This window comes from Castor canadensis, chromosome 8 (assembly GCF_047511655.1).
Source record: "Castor canadensis chromosome 8, mCasCan1.hap1v2, whole genome shotgun sequence".
Taxonomy (NCBI): Eukaryota; Metazoa; Chordata; class Mammalia; order Rodentia; family Castoridae; genus Castor; species Castor canadensis.
The window spans coordinates 73,909,872-73,925,905 of record NC_133393.1 but is presented as its reverse complement, the minus strand read 5'-3'; the positions used below and the strand labels follow the sequence as shown (position 1 = coordinate 73,925,905).

The 16,034-nt window shown below is 39.4% G+C and overlaps 1 protein-coding gene and 1 pseudogene across 8 annotated transcripts in view; one reads left to right on the top strand and one right to left on the bottom strand.

Annotated features, from left to right (window-relative positions):
• The window catches only part of Bicd1 (BICD cargo adaptor 1), a 209,470-nt gene that overhangs the window by 78,976 nt on the left and 114,460 nt on the right, over positions 1-16,034 (bottom strand). The gene's annotated exons all lie outside the window — the stretch shown is intronic.
• On the top strand, positions 6,323-6,815 carry LOC141425602 (small ribosomal subunit protein uS8 pseudogene; annotated as a pseudogene).

Here is a 16,034-nt window from a genome sequence, read left to right as displayed (position 1 = left end):
ACTTTCCTTTCCTTCCCTTGGTGGTACTGGGGTTTGAACTCAGGGACATATGCTTGCTAGGCAGGGGCTCTACCAGTTGAGCCACTCTGCCTGCCCTTCATATAGACTTTTAAATATGAATTCTCCAGCAGATCAGGACTGCTTTTTGTAAAGAATCAGCTACAATACAAATATATTCAGATTTTGAAGAGATATTCTATAACTATTCATATACATCATTATTTTAATCTCTTTCACTAATAAATTGAGAGTACAAAACTAAATAATGGTATTTTGGATTGATTACAATTGTAAATTAGCCTATGTCTGTGGACCATGATATGACCAGCCTAGAATAAATCAATTTTAAGCAAACATAAAAATTAAATAGCAACTTAGAAGTAAAAGTGAATCGGTGGCTCACACCTGTAATCCTAGCTACTTGGAAGGCTGAGATCAGGAGGATTGTGATTCCAGGCCAGACGGGCAAATAATTTGTGAAACCTCATCTCCAAAATAACCACAGCAAAATGGACTAGAGGTGTGGCTCAAGTGGCACACACTTCATGCTTCTGTAAGCATGAAGCCCTGAATTCAAACCTCAGGCACATCAAAAAAAAGAAAGAAAGGAAAGTGAACAACTTAGGCACATATTTATTTCTATAGACCAGGTCTTGCCATCAGATTTATGATGATATCAGAAGGCAAGTTAAAAGTGTAGTAATACAGAGAATTTAAAAATTCATTTACCTCTAGTAAGACTATTAGAAATATTAAAATGATTCTTTAATGATTTACCTTTTTAAAATCTGAAACATTTTCCCCATTATGTGCTTTTGTTCACTTCTCTGATAAAGCAAAGTTAGAAAGCTGTAAGTATAGACTAGTAAGATGTTTTGTGCATATGGAGAATTACTGTCAAGTTACTCATTGTTTAGTTTCCATACAGTATTTAGGTATGAAGAAGAGCATGTTCTAAGTTTTCACAATCTTAAGAAAATGACTTACATTAGAAAAACCAAACTCAAAGTTTTAGAGGACTGCATTTATACTTACACATTTTTTAAAAAAATTAAAAAAGACAGGCTTCTAACTAGGATATTTCTCACATATATAATAAATGACACAGATTCGTACTTAAGATTCATTCATCCAAAATGTTTTGTGTGCTGGGAATTGAACCCAGGGCCTTGTGTGTTCTCGGCAAGTATTACTACTGAGCTTCCTCCCCAGCCTGTAAGAACTAAGCAACAACTTTTGTTTAGTACTTACCATGTTCTAGACACTACTGTAAGGGCTGGGGACACAGAGGTGACAAAAAAGAAAACAAAAACAAAAACCCCCAAAAACTAAGGAAACAAAACCTCTGGAGATTTCTGCTTTCTTCAATTTACATGCCTACCTTAAAGTAGATGTAATTAATAAGTAAATGATGTGTTTATTCACTTAGGTTATAGATAAATTATATATGCTCTATGAATATAAAGGGATCCAGAAGGAGAATGCTTGTAAGATTGGGGTCTAGGGAAGAGGCGTAGATGGACACGAATGAAGATGAAGAATGAAGATCTTTGTACTGCGTGTTAACAACACCCATCAGAAGGCATCCACCATAAAGAGACGCTAAACCACAACGCAGACAGAACGACTTAGTTGGCATTTGTCAATCTTTGTCAAGGCCTCTCCAGTGCTTGCACGATGAACTGAGGTGTCTGTCAGTACTGAATAGAATTCAAGCCTTGGAGCCAGAGGTCTGGGACAGAGTCCTAATTCCCAGCAGAGGAATGGTTTCTTACCAGTAAGTGAGTTACTCTTCATTGCTGTGAATAATTATTCAACAATTAATCATTGAATAACTATTTCTTGTGCTCATTCTAAATTCTATCCATTTCAGCTATCATTAGCTTGGTTGGATTTTGGACCACAGGTGTTCCCAAGATATTAGACGATGCAGTTCAACTGCTGCTCTGGCAAATCACATGGAGGAGATTTTAAGAGTAAGGCTCATAATTAACAAGAATATGAATTTTTAGAATGTGGCCTGTTATCACAATTACAGCACTATTATGGATAGTCCGCCTCTGTACTGAAAAGAAAATTTTCTGTTATAAAATTGTTAATTACCACATTTCAGTAAAACTTGAAATTTTCAAAAAAAAAAGTAATTTTAGGTATATTTCTAGGATAAGAAAATTCTCCAGGAGATATAATGCATTTCTCTGGTGAAATGACTCCCACCCTTTTCCTCCCACACTGCTACTAGGTTCTATTACAATGGATGGTTTTATGTATCACAGACCTGCAAGGCTGTGATCTTGAAAGGGGAAATGACCGCAAAGAAATGAGAACAATAAAAATGGTCTCTGTGCTTCGGCAAGGAAACCTGTATATATCATCATTAAATGTTCTAGACAATTTGTGAAAAGCAATGGAAGCTCCCACAGCCCATGGCTGTAAGAATGGATGCACAAATAAATGGCAAGAGATGACACACTTATTTACCATCCTGCTTAACGAGCCAGGCTGGGAACAGCTAACAGTGCACATTCTTTATACTTCAGAACTCCCTTCCCCACACTAAGTCACTGAAGCTGGAAGTGAAAGTGGAGGAGTCTGCTCTTGAAGTAAGTTGCTGACTGTGACTGAACATCTGCCCTGGAATGACACTCTAACTCTCAATCAGCAAAAGAATCAACTGAATTAAAATATCACCTTCTCTTTTATTTTATATTATTTTCTCCCCCTCTCCCTCTCCTTTCTCTCTCCCCTCCCCTAAACAGGATTTTGCTATGTAGTCCAGGCTGGCCTCAAACTGAACTTGAGATACTCTTGCCTCAGCTTTCCAAGTGCTGGGATTACAGGTGGACACCAACACACCCAGCCTTACTTTTTCTCTTTTAACCAAGACACTCGCATGAGAACACCTGCAGTTAGCCATGATGAAGTAACAAGGACAACTTTTCAAGGTGAGCGATTAGAAACTGACCAAAACATAGGAAAGAGCTGTTTTCAGACACTGAATCACAAGCCTGAAAGACTCATCCCAGGAGAAGGGGAATGGACAAACTGAGCAAAGGAACTCCCAAATTCTCATTATAAGGCAAGGGAGGAACTGCAGGTGCTGGGAGGGGAAACCCAGACAACCCAAAGGCCTAGCTGAGATGGGAGATGGAGCTCAGAGGTGAGGTGGCTGGAAGTTGCAGGAGAATGCTAAAAGGGAAATGGCTACATATTAAGAGAAACCTGGAATCTGCTGATGGAATTACAAAGCAACATGGGACAAGGTCTCTTGCCAGCCAGGAGCTCAAGTACAGTTAAAAATTTCACATCCATAGTCATTTTCTTTTCTTGTCTCCTCTTATCTTTGTAGCACTTTGATAATTTTAAGATTCTGCTTCTGAAAACAATTTTTTACTGTAACAAACATGAGAACTTTGGCAATTCTGTTCTCTATTTGATTTTTGTAATGGAGCAGATATCGTAAACATATAACCATCCATTCACTCATACATTTCTTTTGTTAGTTTAACAAATACCATTCACTGAGTGAATGCTATATGACAGAAATCGTACTGGTTGTGTGATTATAAAAAGCACAGGGCTCACACAGGAACTGGGGAGGTGGAGATTGGGAAGATCATGGTTCAAGGCTGGTCTAGGCAAAAACTCAAGACCCTATCTGAACAATAACTAAAAAAAGGCAAAAAAGGGCTAGGGCATGGTTCAAGTGGTACAGCACCTGCCTAGCAAGCAAGAGTTCAAACCCCGGTACCAACCTCGTTCCAAGAAAAGCACAGGGCATTGACTCTGCCTCTAAGAGTTTATCATTTAATTGGAAGGTAGACATACGAGCTAATAACAATATTTAACATTTATTGAGTCCTTACATGGAAGTAGTTCTAAGTACTTAATATGTAAGAACCCACTCCTCACGACAGCAGTATGAGGTAGGTTATTATTGTTATCCCAACCTTATAGACAAAGAAATTGAAGGACAGAGAGACTACACAACTTACTCAATGATTTACATTTTGTGAGGGACAGAGCAGGGATTTCAGTCCTTGCAGCTTGAGTTCAAAACAGCTGCTATTAAACATTAGTGAACGATGCTCAAAACAATAAAGTGCTCTTCAAGTGTTTCTTGGAGGCATGCCACATGCAAAGCACTGTGTTAGGTAGTCAGACCAAAGCACAGATAGGGGAGCCATGAGACTGATGGTCCAAGATGATCGACTTTGAAACGATTACTACAGACTAATGCATGAAAACACCCATGATATAACCTTTGCTTCCCGCAGGAGGAACTACATTACTTACGAGTCTCAAAAATGGCCTAACTTTAAGAGCGCTTTATTGCCAGGTGAGAACTAGCTCTATACTGTGCTACAAATAATTATTTAGCACACATTTTCTTACTTATTAGTACTTATTTCTTGCAATACTTTTCTTATTTTTAAAGAGCTCACAATCACGATATAAAAGTCCCTTTGGTGTTGGATAGTTTGCTGTCTGAAGTCCCTGGGGCTGCTGTGACAAATTGCCAAGCTTGGTGGCTTAGACAACAGGACTCTCTCTCACAGTTCTGGAGGCCAAAAGGTGGAAACTAAAGAGCTGGCAGGGCCATGAGCCCTTTCAAGGCTCCAGGGAAAAGTCTGCCTTGCCTTTTCCAGCCTCAGGCAGGTCCTGGTACTTCTTGGCTTGTAGCTGCAAAATGCCCATCTTCATCTCTGAGTGTTTTCCATTCTGTCTCTTGGGTGAGATGAATATTCCCCATCATTCCCCCCCATAGCACCACACATGCCTCTACTCTACACACATACAAACACAGTAGGAAATCCACAGGCCGAATGGGAGGACACATATGAGTGACAAGCACCACGCCAGAACTGACCCCTGACAATGGATGAATTCTGGGTCAAGTTAAGAAAACAAGAAATAGGAAGGAACAGAGCCAAGTTCAGTGGCTCATACTTGTAATCCCAGCTGCAGAAATCTATAGGAGGCCTACTTGGGCAAAAATGCAAGATCCTGTCTGAAAATAACTAAAGCAAAAAAGGGTTAGATGGTGCAAGTGGTACAGTACCTGCCTGGCAAGCATGAGATCCTGAGTTCACACTCCAGTGCCACCAAAAAAAAAAAAAAAAAAAAAAAAAAAGACATAGGACATAGAAATAATGGTTACTATTTATACCTGTCCATCTAGAACTTTGCACAATCTTGGGTGAATTCCCCAGCATAGGGCCTAGCACATAGCTAATCCATAAGCATTTATTACATGAATTGGTGAGATGGGGGAGCCAGTCCTGTGGTGAGCACGTGCCTGGGCCTCAGTAACAGCACGTGGTTTGTCCCCACTCACAGCCATCTCCTGGGAATGCTCCTTCCTGAGCCTATAACAGGAGTTGCTTACATCTGCTCTTCATTTCCCAGCCTAGACAGCAAATAATGATTTTTGCCTAAAAGGCTATTTTTACTGAAATAGAAAATAAGATAAGGGAAGAGTCAGCAGGGAAGCTGGCAGGTACTGAAGCAGTTTAAGTTTTAAGACTCTTGGATATTCATTCCGGCTTGAATGAATAGCGGAAGCAGATGCCACTCCCCCACAGAGCACAGGGGTGTGGGGACTTTAATGACTTGGACAGTTCATTCACAAGCATCAGCACACCAGTCACAGGATTGAGAGCAATGTCTTCAACTAGACAGCTGTGACTCCAAAGTGGTTTGTGAAGTCAGTTTAAGAAAAAAAAAGATAAAGTAAGACAGAACTGACCATAACAGCATACATTACAGACAACACCTTTTTATAAAAGTATTTTGCTTTGGGATATGTATGTACACACACATCTATGCCTATATGTGAACATGTACACACATATGCATGTGAGTCCTGGGTAGTAGTATAAAATGTACTATTTATTGTAGGCTGTACAAAAAAAGTCAGACAGGCACCTCAGCATAGAAAGCACCATGAAGAACCCGAGGGTGAGTAACCCACCTAAAAAGGAAAGCTGCCACTCAGCTCCAAAGGATCCTGGTTAGAGTTTATGATTTCTAAGGAAAAAAGAAACCTGCATCTTTTTCATGATTTTTAAATGTTGTTACTGAGTCGAATTAGTTTAGCTGAATCAGTATACTAACTGAACACTAGTTCAACTAAACAAAAAAGAGTGTCCGTACATACACACGTGTTGAAGACAGCCCTTAGCCACAGTTTGGTGTTTCCATCCTGAACTAATATTCTTAGAGGCCTACTCTGTAGAAAGAAGGGTTACTGGTCCCACATATTTACTGCCTCTTCCTATGAGTCCTACACTTTCAGAAGACTAATATCAGACTTAGACAGATGACTTGCATTGGCCAATGGGAAGTGAGTGAAAGGGAAGAGCTTGGTATGTCTGAGCAGAAGGGTCAAGAGCTTGAGTATGTTCTTTCTGCCATCTTTCTGTGCCGCTATAGTGGTGCTCATGAAGTCCTGGCTGATGCTCTCAAGGGCATCAACAATGCTGAGAAGAGAGGTAAATGCCAGGTCCTTGAAAGCAGTCATGTCTGCTTTCTGACTGTGATGATGAAGCCTGGTTATATGGGCGAATTTGAAATCATTGATGATCACAGAGTTGGGAAAATTGTAGTGAACTTTCTTCACAGGCAGTTGAAGAAGTGTGGAGTGATCAGCTTCAGATTTGATGTGCAGCTCAAGATCTAGAAAAATGGCAGAATAACCTGTTCCCATCCCATTGCTCTGGTTTCATTGCATTGACAACCTTAGCTGGCATCACAGATCATGAAGAGCAAGACGAAAACACACAGGAGGGAAAATCAGTGGACTCTTTTTCTAGGGATGTAAAACATACAAATAAAATGCCTCAATGGACAAAAAAAAAGAGTTTGAGTGTGATTCATCATGTCACCACCTCTCTTTTGTCCTTGCCTGGACACCAGCAGTGCTCCATATTGGGCTGCCCCTTCACTCAAACTGCCAGAATGATGGTGAGTGGTACAGACCCACTGACCATTAGAAATAGACATGTAGGTTTAAATTGAGATTCTCACGTCATGTTTTCTGTCGGAGAGCTTTGACTCAACTCACTGACAGGCTGTTTTACATAGATATGTCATAACCAACCGTATGAAGTCAGATTTCTAAAATCCTTTATTAATAAATATCTTGCTTTTAAAGTAATAGCATATCAAATGATCAATAGATCAATATTAAAAGGCTTTCAATTTTACTACTTATCAGGAAAAGACACATTAAAACCATAGTACAATATCACTGTACAGTAACTAGAGTGGCTCAAATGAAAAAGAGAAAATTCCCAGTATTGGTGAAGATGTAGAGTAACCAAACTCTCATCAGGAGGTACACTGGTCCAACCAGTTTGGAACATTGTTTGTCAGTCTCAACTAAAGCTTACAGGTACAGTCTGCAGCAATTCTACTCCTAGGCATATAACTAGCAGAAATGCTCACAGACATGCTTCAGTATACATGAACAAGGATGTTCACAGCAGCCCCATTCATATGTGAACATAAAAGGATGTTCACAGCAGCCCTGACACAATTTAAATGTCAAAAAACAAGAGGAAAAAAAAAAAAACCCTGTGAATTAATGAGCTGCAACCACTTAAATAGACCACACCAACATAAGGTTCTATTGTATAACAATACTATAGTTTATTCTTTTTACTGTGAATGGCATTCGAGTTGTTTTCAGTTTTCTCTATCACAAATAGTGCCACTGTGAATTTTGTTGTACATCTTCTTATTCAAAAGTACAATGTTTTCTAGAGTACATACTTGGGATTGGAGTTGGTAGACCTTAGGATCTATGTATCTTTAGTTTTATTAGAAAAGGCCAAAAGGTTTTTCAAAGTGTTTTTGCCAAATTGCTGTCCACTGTCAGTGTTTTAGAGTTCCTCTTGGCCCACATCTTTATCAGCATTTTGTATAATCCATGCCTTTTAGAAGTTGTTAAAGAGATGTAATGGCTTGACAAAATGCTACGTAAGTTTTTACGATCACTGGATCAACAGTGGGCAAATACAGTTAACATTTTACAAATAATTTTCTTTTCTTTTCTTTTTTTTTTTGTGGTACTGGGGCTTGAATCCAGAGCCTACACTTTGAGCCACTCCACCAGCCCTTTTTTGTGATTTTTTTTTTTTTGAGATAGGTTTTCTCAAACTATTTGCCCACTGGCTTCAAACTGCGATCCTCCTGATCTCTGCCTTTTGAGTAGCTAGGATTACAGGCGTAAGCCACCAGCATCTGGCTCAAATAATTTTCTGTATATGATTATATGTGTCTCTACTTTCATATAAAATGTCTGATCTTTTTTCCATAGTTTTGAAATTTCTGAAAAAATTGAATTTCTTTTTCTTTTTTTTGGTGGGACTGGACTTTGAACTCAGGGCTTTGCACTTTCAAAGCAGGTGTCTTACCACCGGAGCCACACCCTCACTTCATTTTGCTCTGGTTATTTTGGAGATGGGGTCTTGTGAACTATTTGCTTGGACTGACCTTGAACCTTGATCTTTCTGATCTCAGCCCTCTAAGTAGCTAGGATTACAGGTGTGAGCCACTGGTGCCCAGCAAATTTGAATTTCTAGTTCTAGTGATATTTAGAAAAGGTTTAATAGGATTTAAAAGAAATTGTTAAATGATGACTTATAAAAAGTAATTAGTTACTAAATTTTGTCAAATAAGTCAGACTTTGAATGAGAATTTCTTAGTGCGAGTGTCTCTTACCTCATGTACTCCTCAAAGTTCCCTCTTAAAGAAAAGTAAAACATAAGAAAAGTCTTTAATGCACATAGCCAGGTGGCAGCTGTGTCAGAATTCAAACCCAGGTCTGTCTGATAAAATACTTTTATCTTCATTAACAATTATTGTCTTTTTTAATAATTTTCCTCATGGTCTATTTTTTTTTCAATTTTTCAAAATTGGCTTTATATGAAAGTGGTAACTCCTAGCTCTATCACTGCCTCTGCACAGCCTTTGGCAAGTGAGGCATCTCCTCAAGTGGCAGTTTCATCATCTGGTAGAAAGTGGGAATAATAATCACTTGTTTATCAGAGAATAGCTATGGGGACTAAAGCAGATAAATAATGGTAAAGCCCTGGCATAGTGCCTTGCAAATAGTAATGTAACAATATTTGCTTTATTCTTAATAACCCAGACATGCATGCTGACATTTGTTAAGGGTGACACTTAGCGAATCTTGGCTTCACTCCTGATCTTCATCATCTTCATATCCAGCAAAGCAGCTGTACAGACCAGCTGGTCCAGGAAGTACTACTGACTGGGCTTCAGGGATGTCCTAAGTGATGACATTCAGCTGAGACCTGCATGATGAGAATGAGCCAGGGCTGGGGCAAGGCATCCCAGAGAGAGTGGGGGGCAAGAACAAATGCCCAGAGGGAGAAGCAGCAGCCCTGAGTGAGATCAGTATGGGAAGTGAGCAGGAACCTGACAGAGGCCTTGCAGAGGTCAGTATAAATGACAGTCCCAACCTAGGATGGGTTGACTTTTGATTTTTTCGATTTTATAATGATGCAAAAGCAATATGCATTCATTTGAAATTGTACTTTAAATTCTGAATTTTGATCTTGTCCTGGGGTAGTGGCAGGTGCTAAAACTCTGCGAAAAGCTGGACAGCAGCAACAAGCCCCAGCTCCCAGCCACCCACAGGAGCTGGGCAAGGAACTGCTATGATACAGTTGCTAAACTGTGGTCTTTCATAGGTTTGATATATTAAATGCATGTTCAACTTATGATATTTAATCAGGAATTAACCCCATCATAAAATTCAAGGATCATCTATAGAAAGTATGGATACTCTAACTTCAGTACCTCATTAGCGTATTTTTAAGCCAATGAATAATATGGCATAAATAAAATCGTCTAGAATAAATGAGCACTAAAATGGTCATATTAGCAGTTATGTCTCTACTACTTTCAAAAAGAGATAAAGCTTTGTCACGGATAGTACTGTCCTGATCAGATGACTGGCAAATTATGGGTGTCATGGCCTGACTGTGTTCCCACCCTCCCAAACGCCTATAGTGAAGCCTTGACCTCCAATGTGGTAATATTTGGACACGGAGTTTTTAGGAGGTAAATAGGTTTAGATGAGATCATGAGGACGGGGAATCCATTCCCTTACAAGAAGAGACACCAGAAAGTTCACATTCACAATCTCTTCGCCCAGTCTCTGTCTCACTCTCCATGCACGCGTTGAAGAAAAGCCATGTAGGGATGCAGCGGTCCCTCACCAAGAACCAAATCAGCAGGCATCTTGAGCTTGGATTTCCCTGTCTCTGTTGTTTAAGCTGCCCAGTCTGTGATAGTTTATTATGGCAGCTCCAGCAGACTAACACAATGGCCAAAATCTCATCCAAGGAAGAATGAATGAATCTAAATAAAAGCACTGAATGCATCTTACTTAATGTTTCTGCTTTGGGAGAAAAAAATGCTTTTCAAGAGCTCAAAGAGAAGAAAACAGACCAATTAAACAACAACAGTAAAGGAACTTGCTCTATAAGTAAAGTTAATATTGGTTCATTGCTCCTTTCTAATTGCACCAGAGGGAAGCTAGACAATGGTAGTCATTGATTCCAGAGTACTGGGCCCAGATTTTGTTCCTTTGATTGAAAGGCTCAGTCTAGCACAAGGAAGATGCTGTGACTGTCCCAAATGAATGGAGTGAGGTATGCAATTGTATTGCTCTTGACAGCAGCTGCTGAACAGAGGAGGAAATCTCCAGGGGAAAGTCAAGGCTTTGTTTATTTGCTTGTGCTGCCTATGAATTTCCAAATAGATGTTACAATGAGTATGTCAAAACATGGTTCCTGTTAAAAGGTTCAAATGTCCTGTTTTGTTTATTCAGCAAACAGGTCCTTCGGCAAATATTTACTGAGCATCTGTGAGTCCCAGACACTATGCTAGATGCTTGGGATACCCCAGTGACTAAGACAGGTGTGGGCCCTGTTCACAAGGAGTTTGTATTGCACTTGGAGGGAAACAGAAAGCACATAAGACAAAACAAACCCAGGAAATTTCACAGAGTGCAAAATGCTAAGACTGAAATATGCAAAAATGTACCAGACAGTGACTAGGGAACTATCTGTTTTGTGATGAATAAATGTTAATTCAGGCTTGATATTCATGTCTGCTTTCTTTTTGTACTTGAAAGAAGAAATACTTTAGTCAATATTTTAAAACAAAATATAATAATAATAATCCATAGTCCTTCTTGGGCTATTATCATTCAGTTAAATATATATATATATATATATATATATATATATATATATATATATAGAGAGAGAGAGAGAGAGAGAGAGAGAGAGAGAGAGAGAGACAGAGAGAGAGAGAGAGAGAGAGTCTTTTTTGAACTGGAAAACACTGTTGACGTTAAAGTCAAACAAATGAGTTTGTACATAGAGTGTGAGCAATTTGGAAGGAGAGACCAGGTTTACCTCATCTTTGTATTTTATACAACAGCTGACATAATTCCTGGTTAATATCAATAGTTGCTAAATATTACAGAAAAAATGGGCAAAAATATCTGTTAGCAGTTCAAAGAAAAAGAAATCCAAATGGCCAAAACCCATAATACCAATACTGGATTGTTGATCCCGAGCTCCTGTTCTGGTGAAGTCGATGATTGAAAATGCCAGATCAGAAGTTAGAGTAAAGTAAGCACAAAGTTTATTGAAAGGATAGCAAAGCACTCTGACAGGTGCAACTTAGTGAAAGAGCTCAGCCATGGAATAGCTGAGGTCTAGGGGATAATATAGGGCTCTGTCTGACTTAGGTACCCCTTACTCTACTTTGAAGCTACATCTGTAATTGGATGTCATCTGCCCCTTCACCCTTATCAAACTGGACATTCCAGAAGGGTCTTGTTAGTCCATCCTGTCCTTGAGGCCTGTCATATGTATTTTATTACTACCTCTTGTTATCTTGGTGAGACTCACCATTTATGTTTATAGTTCCCTGTTGCTATCTGGGGGAAGTTTGCTATGTTACTTTCCTTGAGAAACTTTCAATCTCTTTAGATATTCATTTTTAAAGAAGATTCTGTCTCCCTTATCTAGGAGAAAGACCACTGTGTTTTATTATCTGGGTGTGAGGCCTGCTCCTCACTTCTCCTTAGATGTATGCTTTTAAGGATACCTTCCTGCCTCTCTTATTTAAGACAAAGTTACTTTTGCCATTTGTTCCCTTTACATTCTTTTATTTGTTCCCTCACATTCCCAAAGTCACTTCTGTATTTGCTCCCCTCACAGTAAGACACCAAAACCAATTCTGTAGTACACTGTAAGAGATGGATTGTGGCTATGAGATCAATGACAGCTGTGAGTTTCTCTGCCACCATCTTGCAGAGGTGACACCACGTCATTTGGCAGTATGAGGCAATCTTGAAGACAAGGCCACCTCAGCACAGACACAGCTCTCAGAAACCCTTAAGCAAAGCTGACTCCAATAAGCACAGCTTAGCCTCCCCTCACTTTTTTTGTGGTTCTGAGGTTTGAATTCAGGGCCTTAAGCTTGCTAAGTAGGTGCTCTACCTCTTGAGCCATGCCCCCAGCCCTTAGCCTCTTTTTAAAAAAGAAACACCTGGTAACTGACCTGACTTGAATTCAGATATAACAAAAGGGGAAGAATCCCCGAATCTCTGATCATGGTCTCCAGATAGAGATTCCTGGTGAGGTTGTCATGTGACCCTGGCTGTATCTGGTCCATGCCACCAACCTGCTCCTACTACCTGTCTTCTAAGAAAGATGTCAGAACAACCTGTGGGACATCAGATGGTTTCTGACACTCACCTTTCATGTGAACTAGACTAATGTGGGGAGGTCATTCTCTGGGGGAAGTTGGTTAACTAGTACCACGCAAAACCCCCTGAACACTACAAATTCACAGTTAAAGAGAAGGAAAGTAAAAACAGAAGTGTTCTTTCTAAACTTTACCTGGTGGTAAAGTTTTAAAACTTTTATAAAAACAAATTCCCAATCTCCCCTCAACTTCCCAAACTATGTGAATTCTTACTCATTAGCAGAGGAAGGGTTGAAAGATGCAGTATTTTTGGAAGGCAATTTGGAAAGAAAAAGCTAAATTATAAATGTACATTCTGCTTTACCTGGAAATTATATCAGGAACAACTTATTCCATGTTTAATTTGCCAAAAATGTATAAATATAAAATCATAAAGATATTCCTTATAGCATGTTTATAAAAGTAAAACCTGAAAATAAACCAAGAATTTATCAATATAGAGGACTGGTTTCATGATTTATGGCATATCCAATATAGTAGAATATATGTAGCTATTTAAGAAGAAGAAGCTATTTAAGAAGATCTTTAAAACATAATTAAATGAGAAAAACCAAGAAGCATTGACATTTCTGAAACAACATATAAGTCAGTGCTAATAGTGGGGTGGCAGGCAGAATAATAGTCCTGCAAAGATGTCCTCATTTGTGGCATGGGGTATATAACCCTAAGGAGTATTATTCAGCCATAAAGAAGAAGGAGATTATGTTATTTGCAGGAAAATGGGTAGAAGTAGAGACCATAATGTTAAGTAAAATAAGGCAGACTCAGAAAGACAAATATGTGCAATCTAGATCTAAAAAGAAAATAAGACATGAACATAAAAGGGAGATTATTGGGGGGAGGAGGAGAGAACCAGTGGGAGATAAGTGGGGAAAAGAGAGAGTGAGGGTAGAGAATGTGACTGAAGTATCCTGTGAGCACATCTGAAAAGCTCATAATGAAACCCATTGAAAATATTCTTCAAGAAAGTTTAAAGAAGGAGTGTTTGGTGGGAAAGGGGATAAGAAAGAATAATAGAGGGGGAATATTATCAAAGTTTACTATATGCAATGTATGGAAATATCACAATGAACACCTTTGTATAATTATATATGCTGATAAATATTTATTTAAAAAAGAGGGGTGCATATCTAATTCCTGGAAACTTTGCACACAATAGGCTCCAAGGGAAAGGGAATTAAGGTTGCAGAAGAATTAAGATTGATCATTTGGCCAGCTGGTAAGGAGAGCAAAGGGATCCCATGGGTTGACAGAATCACAAGGGTCCTTAAAATTGGACAAGAGAGGCAGGGGAGAGAAGAAGAGGGATTTAGTGTGAGGACACAGCTTGACGTTACTCTCTGAAGATGAAAGAACAGGACCATAGCCAAGGAGTGTGAGCCACCTCCAACAGCTGGTAGAGGCCAGGAAAAGGACTGTCCTCTGGGGCCTTCTGAAGGAGAGATGCCCTGCCAGCATCTTTTTTTTAAACCAGTGAGATGCATTTCAGGCTTCAGGACTTAATACATTTGTGTTCCTGAATACCACAATGTTTGTGGCAATTTGTTACAGCAAAGTCATTTAAATGATTACTTGTATAAAATGGGACTGGGGAGGATTCCAAGATGGCGGCTAGAGGGAGGAAGCAGAAAGCTTCCTATAGTGAAATCTTGGAGAGATGCTGGAGACACACTTTGCAGGCATAATCACTGAGAAAAGGCATAACTTTGACCCCTCCACACCTCCAGCCAGTGCAGAGAATTTCCACTTCACGTTAAACGGAGAAACAAGGAGGGCCCCCAGGGCTGCCAGTGGCCGGCGCCCATACAGCTTGGGAAGATGCGGACCAGGTGAGCTTCGCAGTACCGCGGTACCCCCACAGACAAGCCTGGGCTAGAGCAACATAGCCCCCTGGACAGACTGACCTCCACCCGGAGAAAAAGAGAAACTGAGTAATAAGCAATAAGAACAATTAAGACATGCTGGAAAGAGGGTGGGGTGCCCTGAGCGCTGAAGATTGGGGGAATGGAATCCAATGAGAATTTTATAGAGATGATACTGGATAGGGTCAACCAAAATGTACAGGAGACACTCAAGAAATTCCAAGACAACAAAAATAGAGAATTTGAAAAAGCAAAAGAAGAAATAAAGGAAACCATAGAAGCACTGTATAAACACCAAAGTGAAAGAGAGAACACAATGAAAAAATGGATAAATGAACTCAGGACAAAAATAGACAACAATAAAGAGGAAAACTGCCAGGATATGGAAAACCTCAGAAAAAAGAATGAAACAGAACTGCAAAACAAAACGGAAGGCCAATCCAGCAGAATAGAACAAACAGAAGACAGAATCTCAGAACTTGAAGATGAAATGGTAATTAAAGGAAAAACCAAAGAACTATTAATTAAACAACTCAAGACCTGTGAAAAGAAAATGCAAGAACTCACTGACTCCATCAAAAGACCAAACTTGAGAATAATGGGCATTGAAGAAGGAGAAGAGGTGCAAGTGAAGGGAATGCGCAATATATTTAACAAAATAATAACAGAAACTTTCCCAAATCTAGAGAAAGATATTCCCATACAGATGCAAGAGGCCTCCAGGACAACAAACAGATCAGATCAAAATAGAACTACTCCACGACATATCATCATTAAAACAACAAGTTCAGAAACTAAGGAAAGAATATTGAAGGCTGTAAGAGAGAAAAAACAAGTAACATACAAAGGTAAACCCATCAAAATCACAGCAGACTTCTCAACAGAAACATTAACAGCAAGAAGAGCGTGGGGTGAGATCATCCGGGCATTGAATGAAAATAACTTCAACCCCAGGATACTCTACCCAGCAAGGCTATCATTCAAAATAGATGGAGCAATAAAAGTCTTCCATGATAAGCAGAAACTAAAACAATATGTGACCACAAAGCCACCATTACAAAAGATTCTGCAAGGGATTCTGCACACAGAAAGTGACACCCAACTTAACCATGAAAAGGCAGGGAGCACCAAACCACAGGAAAAGAAAAAGCAAGACAGTAGAGAGTAACATCAAGTTAGGTACACACAATCAAACCTTCAAACAACTAAGACAAGTAAATGGCAGAAATTACCACATACCTATCAGTACTAACACTTAATGTTAACGGACTTAATTCACCCATCAAAAGACACCGTTTGACAAAATGGATTAAAAAAGAAGATCCAACAATTTGTTGCTTACAGGAGACT